Below are 7,328 nucleotides of genomic sequence, written 5' to 3'. Positions count from 1 at the left end.
TGAGGGATATAGGACATGGTTGCTGGTGACAAGAAAAAGATTAAACTCAGTGAGCCAAGAGGTCCTTCCAGCCACAGTTAAAAAAAAAAAACAAAACCAAAAAAACCCACCAAACCTCCTTGTTAGCTCAAACTGGGTACCCAAATTTCTTTTTGTTAATACTGTTTTTTAATTTCTGAACCTCAGTTGTCAATACATACTGACTCAGAGTGCAATTGGCATTGTTTATCACCACTAGACAATTTTTACATGGATGTTGATAATCGGGAAGAGTCCATCATGATTCAGAGATGGCTATCTGTAATAGGAATTTTCACCAGAATGTATAAAACTTGCAAATCTCAGCTAACATGATCCATAGCAACTGAAAAACATACCCTGTAGCAAAATACCATTTTTTATTTAAAGATGACAAGAAATAGATAGTTCACTATTTAACATCTCCTTAACAAGCATTTAAAAATTCACCTTCTACCCACAGCACTTTCATACATCTTTGTTCAGTAGGTCAGACCCCACTCATAACGTATTTTCTACCTTTGTAGACATTTAAGAATGATCAGCGATACTTGCTTTAACATTCTAAATAGATGAATCATCTCAAATATAATACTCAGCCCAGAGTCATCAAGCTATTTCCTTGATAGTTGCCACATTTATGGAGTCTTGGGCTACTACCTCATACATTGTTGTACAGTCTCCCAGATAGATGTGATTAAAAGTCTTCTGAATAAGATATCTTCAGAAAGATGTAGTCTAACCCACTGCTGGAAAATTGCCACAAAGTCTGCCACTAATATACAACTCTATCTCAGCCATCCTATCAGACTTATAAAAATTCATTTTATGGCACATGTCAGGAATGCTATTCTAATCTCTCACTTAAGTAAATGGCACTAAGCATTTTGGAAATAGCAGATCCTGGGTGAGAACAACAGCACAGACATGACCTCTTCTTTCCACTCTTCTGTTGTCCTCTTCTCGTCTTTATCCAATTTAGGTTCTCGCCATCACCTTTAGGAAAACTGCTAAAAGTATTGTTAGCAGCTACCTGCCCACAGGTCACAGACCACCAGAATCAGAACTTATAGCAAGTGCTGAGCCTGGGGAGCCAGCAAGGAATACTACAACAGTTTTCAAGTCTTTTTTTCCCAACATTGTATTTAAATTAAACAAAAAAGTTATTGTAATACACACTTTTTTAGCTTATTTTAACATCAGATACACAAAGGTAATAATATCTGTAAAACTCAGTTTTCTAAGTGATTACAAACCAAACCAGTATAGTTTTCAAACAGCTTCCCCATTCGCAGCATAGCCTAACAAATTCAGATGACTTAAATTTTTACAAGACAAAAACAGATTCAAAGGAGGATTAAGCACTCACAAGCTAGAAGTCAAAGCAGAGTAAGAGAGCAAACAAGTACACCTAAGGGACAACAGCTTCTCTTTTCTTTCACCAGTACCCTTCCCATCTCACTGTCCAATGTTGTCAATAATAACAAAAACTTCTCACTCCCCAATGACAGTCTTCTAGCAAGAAGATTACTCAGTTCAAGAAACCTTAAGACCTACCTATAGAAGATTCCACTCCCCTTCCTTACTTCATTTCATTGTGGAAGGCTTCCACTACTTGCTCTGCTTCAAATACAGGAATCATTTCCATCTCAGTAAAAATATCCCCTTCCTGTCACCTGTGAAGAATGAACTTTGCATTACCTACTCCCAGCTTAGTAGAGGTGTCAAGAGGAAGCAGCTGTTTGCTGCTTCCCCCAGCAACTTCATCCATCTGCTCCTAAGAACTTAGGCTGCTTGAATCAGAATACATGCTGGATCTACCTAGATATTTTAGATCCTATATCAGTACTTCACGCTTTTGCCGGAGTGGTCAAACATTGGAATAAGCTGCCCAGGGAGGTGGTGGAGTCACCATCACTGGAAGTGTTCAAAAAATGTGTAGATGTGGAACTTCAGGATATGGTTTAGTGGGCATGGTGGTGTTGGGTTGATGGTTGGACTTGATGATCTTAAAGGTCTTTTCCAACCTTAATGATTTTGTGTGATTCTGTGAAAACAAAGAAGGCCAAGTAAAGTTGGCCTAGTAACTAAGACATCTTGCTGAAAATAAAAACAGGGAGGAGGGGAGGGAAGAGAGAAGAAAGCATACAGATTAATCACTTGCATGATAAGAATTCAAAGAGATTTTGGTACTAAGTTGACACACGCACCTGAATGAAACAATATACTAAATACAAATCTGATTTTTGCACTACAGCATGCCAGGGCTGAAATTTTTAGGTGTCCTGAGAGAAACAAAAGCTTAGTCAATAGCCAAAATTCAAAACAAGCTGGCTAAATTCTAAGTCTTTGTAGTTTTAATGACAACAAATCAAATTTATTAGGAAACAATCTGGTCCTCACTTTTATGCTACAGCAGCATTTACTAAATATATTTGGTTTCTAATTTAAGTAATGGAACTGTAGAGAAAAAGGAAGATGTGAATACTGTAGTGCCCTTAACCAGATACACTATTTATACATCCCTCATGCCATAACACAGTATGACTCAGGATAATTGATAAAACATAAGCATTTCCATTATTCTTATGCTTAAGACTTTAAAGCTGAAAGAAAAAAAAAATCAAACCAAAATTGACCTAAGTAGAATCACTGATCTTTTTGCAGCCCTTCACCTTATTTTATTGACTAAATCATGAGCAAGTCTAGCACAAATAACCATCTGGTGTGTCTTAGCCCTCAGCAGCTGTTTCTATTTTATACTGATAACTTCCCAATGAAAACTGCTGATAGGGCAGGTTTTGGTTAGGGTTGCAGGTGTATGCTAGAGAGCAAAATGAGGGAGTGAGTCGATTATAAAGACTTCTCTGTCCTTCTTCTAAAGCTTTGTTCTTCCTTCACCCCTTAGGTGAGGAAGAAATGAGTTGCGGCTTTTCCTAAAGCTAAGGTAAAAAGGTCTCTGCTCTGCTTCAAGGGTGGTAGTTAAGTTTTTAACTGCCCAAGGCTAATAAGGCTGGCTGTTTATGGTAGTAGCTATAAGTCAGTGGTTTCTCAGGATCTAATATTTATATAGCTTGTTTCTACAACCAATATTTGTTTGATGTATCATAGGAGGGGTCCTAAACAATAATGAAATGTTGTTTTATGGACATCTGTGAGGGAATAGCTGTCCTTCTGAAAGAAAAGATTGTGCTACTTAGAGTAAGAAGGTTGTGCTCTCTTCTGGGTAGCCCTAATATATAGATTGGGGGGGGGGGGGGTGTCAATACTGTCTATAAAACTTCTATGTGATAATTGACTACCAGCTAAACAAAGCCTGTTAAAAAGGCCTTGAAGGATTAAATATTCTTAGTGTGTAGAGTCTGGTAGACTGTATGCTTTGGCTCTGTATGTTTTATGCTAGTATTTCTCTGAGCTGCTGTTCCTGACTAGTAGGATGATACGTACAGGTTCTCTGTGGGTAGCTACAACGCTGAGCTAAAACAAGGGGAAATAGCCACCATTTCAGTAGGCTAGCTAATGCCTGCTTTTAGAGAGCTATCAGAGATAGCAAATAATCTTTTATAAAAAAAAATTTGATTATCACAAGATGTGATATTTTGCTAAAAGTCTTGACTTTCCTAGTGATGCAATTCATGTGAGCTATTTGCTTTTTACTCTTAAACTAAAAAATATATGCCTGTCAGGTTAGCTAAAAACTTCAGATTGGACCTTAAGAAAACACTCAAGCTTTCTCTTTTTGAGACTTCTTGACCTTTGGAACCTGCCTCAGTAGCTCAAGGACACATGAGGCTGGGAAGCGGTGGTTTGAAAAATATCAAACAATCTAGCTGTCTGGAATCTGATCACATTTTTGCTCCAGTATAAAAACCTGTATTTATTTTTTAGTTTTATTTTAAGCTAGAGAAAAGTGCTATGTTACTAGGGAGAAGGCGGTGGGGGAGGGTAGTGAAGGAGGGATTGACCAAAACATAAACCCTTGTCTGTCCTTTAGAAGATGCAGTCTTAACTCTTTTGTTGGCATGGAAGTTAGTTTCCACAGCATAAATTAAGGTTTTAAAAGCTAAGTGTCTAGGCCCAAGTCATTGTTATATACACAAAACTTCAATCTCCTAGTTTCCTTGGGCACTCTTGATGCCAAGTTTGAGCTGCCTTCCAGACTTTACTATGCTAACTTATAAAATGTTCAAGAAATTGAATTGGATGTTATTTTATGTTCTTAGTACTGAATGTTATTTATCTTTTTTGTATGATGGGACTCTTTAAGTTCAAAAAATAGTCTTTCCCCTCCTGTCTTCAGTTTCTAGCCTCTGTGCTTCAGATTGGGAAAGTGAATAACTTGCACTTTACATCACAAAATGTGGGTTTTGGCACAAAGAATCAGGGAAAAATGATAGCGTGGCCTAAAAGATAAAAACAGTAGATGATGGACTTAGCTGCATTGTGGGGTTCTTAAAAGTGCCTCAGAACTCTTCTGAATTCTTCTAATACTGATCACTTATAGGAGAGGCAGATCATGTGTGCGTTTGGATTTTTCCATTCTGAAATATATACATTGGTGAAAAGGCTAGCATTTAGCATATGTGGTGGTACAAACTATATGCACTTTTATTATCAAAGGTGTAATATATATGGAGTTCAGCTTAAGTTTTTCACCTTTTTTTGGCTTGTTTTAACTTCCATTGTAAACTTGCTGGTGTAAGAAATGCCATACAGCAGTAGAAATGGTTTACATTCAAAGCAGCTACTCTTGGGACTGGATGCAGCTATATGTTGTTTGGAAGTGGGAGTGTATATACCTTTATATATGAAACATATTGGGGTGGAGAGACTAGAGGATACCACTTAGTTGTTTGCACTTGTTGTTACAAAATCTTTGTATGTCTGTAGTGCTGGAAAGGATGAGGAAATTGTAGCTTCTGCAGCTGTTATTCCTTTCATCTTTGTGCTCTACTCCTTCCTTTCCTCCCCCTCTTGCTAGAGTACACAAGACAACTCAATATTTGGAATCTACTTGGCCTTCCAGGCTCAAAGTTCAGCATAAAACTTTCTATTAAGTTCTGACCCTTTCTTGTTTTGGGTACTGCTACTTTCATCTGAAAGATATGCAAAGCCTGAGAATGTCTACTTGGTAATAAGAAGTACATTTGCATTCACTTTTCATATTAGGCAGGTGTTGCTATTTCTCAAGGCATGCGAACTCTAAACGTGTGCCACAAACTCTCTAGAAAATAAATGGATGTTGCTTGTGTAGGGGCAGAGCGATATGGATGCCTTAACCGCGGTACTGCATCAACAGAAGGTGTCTGGTGAGCTTGCCACTGGCTTGTGCCAGGAGGCCCGCAGGACTCTACTGACTGGAAGGACAATGCCAGTAAGGTTGTTCTTAATACCCCAGCTGGCTAGGCTCCCTCTGGGTAGCTACAGGCGTTTCAGATTGAAAGTACAGAATGAGTGGTCAAAAAGCAGGTTAGTCTGATCCCAGCCTCTCCCTAGGAGAAAATAAGTTGCTGCAAGACTGACAACCACAAAAATGCAACACTTTTTGTGCTATATTGCTAGTGCCTCAGCACCTGTGACTAAAATGATATCTAGGTAATAGTTTAAAAACTGGTAACTTTTTTGTAAGGAGGTAGTTGGGACTTCAGTATTTTAAGGGGAGATATTGTGAGTTATGGTGTTTCTAAGCCCCTCTGAAAGGAAAGGGGGAGAACAGGGGGAAAACAGAGTGAAGTCTCTTCTGAGTTAAAAAAGAGACCAAGTCCCCTACTGCAGCACACTCCAGTACCTACCACTGTGTCAACCAGCTTTGCAAAAGCAGGCAGCAGAGAAATGCCTAACTTCAGAGTTAGCACGCTGCTAAGCACAAGGCACACTCCATCTTCTCTGTAGACTACAAGCTGTTTGGCGCATACTGTACCCTGGCAGCTGAATGTCTTATTCCAGGAAAAGAAGGTTCCCTTTGATTTTTTGGTATTTGTTTTAGAGTAAGTGCTAGATTTGGTCTCAGAAGACACAGGTGACAGAGCATGATTATTCTGATTTAAAATTAACACAGCTTGTTATTTGTATGACTTGAAGCTAAACTTCATGCCTAAACCACTAAAATTACCCTCTCAAGTGAAATCAGTATTAAGAAAGATAGCATTTTGATACCTGCTTCACTGTGGACCTCAAAACAATTTGATCTAATATGAAATTTATTACTGATGTAGTGTCTATGTCGGTATGCTGGCTCATAGCCCAGAACTGTTCCTAGTATTAACAACTTGGGTTTGATGTATTTTCCTTTTTTAAGAAAACAAACTTTTACCTCCATGGCAGTAATGGTCAATGAAAGACATCTGCATTCTGTAAATTACTAGAGTGAACACATGGGGGAGAAATCAGGACAGCTTCAAGAGCTGTTTGAGAAGAGGCATACTTTTGAATGCTGGAATAACAAAGATGAAAATGTAAGATGTGCGATATGTAATGTCTGATCGGAAATTACAGTTGTAAGCATGGGGCATAGATACTATTCTAGCTGTGTGCTGAACTAGCTTACTATGACCTTTTTCTGAAACTCATGAAATACTTTATACCATGATGAAAAGCAGGCTATCAGATTATTTTTTTTAGCAGAGAGCAGGACAAATTGAGAATGGAATAAGTAATGCTTGATCAAATGAATGCACAAAAAGAAACTGCTACATTGGTAAACCAAGGAATTAACGTTAGAATGAGAAAATATGCTGCTTTTTTGTCTAAATAGGGAGATGAAAGTTGAGACTCTTGAGTGTTTGTAACTTGATGAGCTAAGGAGGTGGCCAAGGACTCTAACTTTTGTAACCATGCTTGGTGAAGGTCTTGCCTAGGTTAGTGCTGGTGTTATGCACCTCAAAACACAGCCTCCGCCATTCCTGAGTTACCTGCATGTTCTGCTTCAGCACAGCAACACTGCACTGGCTAAGGCAAATTACTGTGGTTTCTCCTTGCTGTATTCTTTAAATGATCCAAAACTGTTTGGCAAGGGGAATGAACCTTTTATAGCCCTCTGGTACATAAAAAAGCTGATGTACAGTGGCATAAAATACTGTTGTGAATATATACACACTTGAAAAAGCACTGTTTCAAAATACACTTATGCTAAAACTTTTTATTGGCAGTTGCAGGACTTCTGTGTGGTGACTTGGCCGAGATGCAGGAGGAAGGGAATACCTAGCTATTGCTGTGTGCCTCATGAAGTGTTGCAGTGTGTGCTGTAAAGCTGCTGCTTAGGTTAAACCTCTTCTATAGGACTCCATCAGTGGCGGGTGAGGGGAGGCAGA

The sequence above is a fragment of the Phaethon aethereus genome, assembly GCF_964289735.1.
Source record: "Phaethon aethereus genome assembly, chromosome: 8".
In the NCBI taxonomy this organism is placed as follows: domain Eukaryota; kingdom Metazoa; phylum Chordata; class Aves; order Phaethontiformes; family Phaethontidae; genus Phaethon; species Phaethon aethereus.
The sequence above is the reverse complement of the archived record's forward strand: the minus strand, read 5'-3'. Positions refer to the sequence as shown.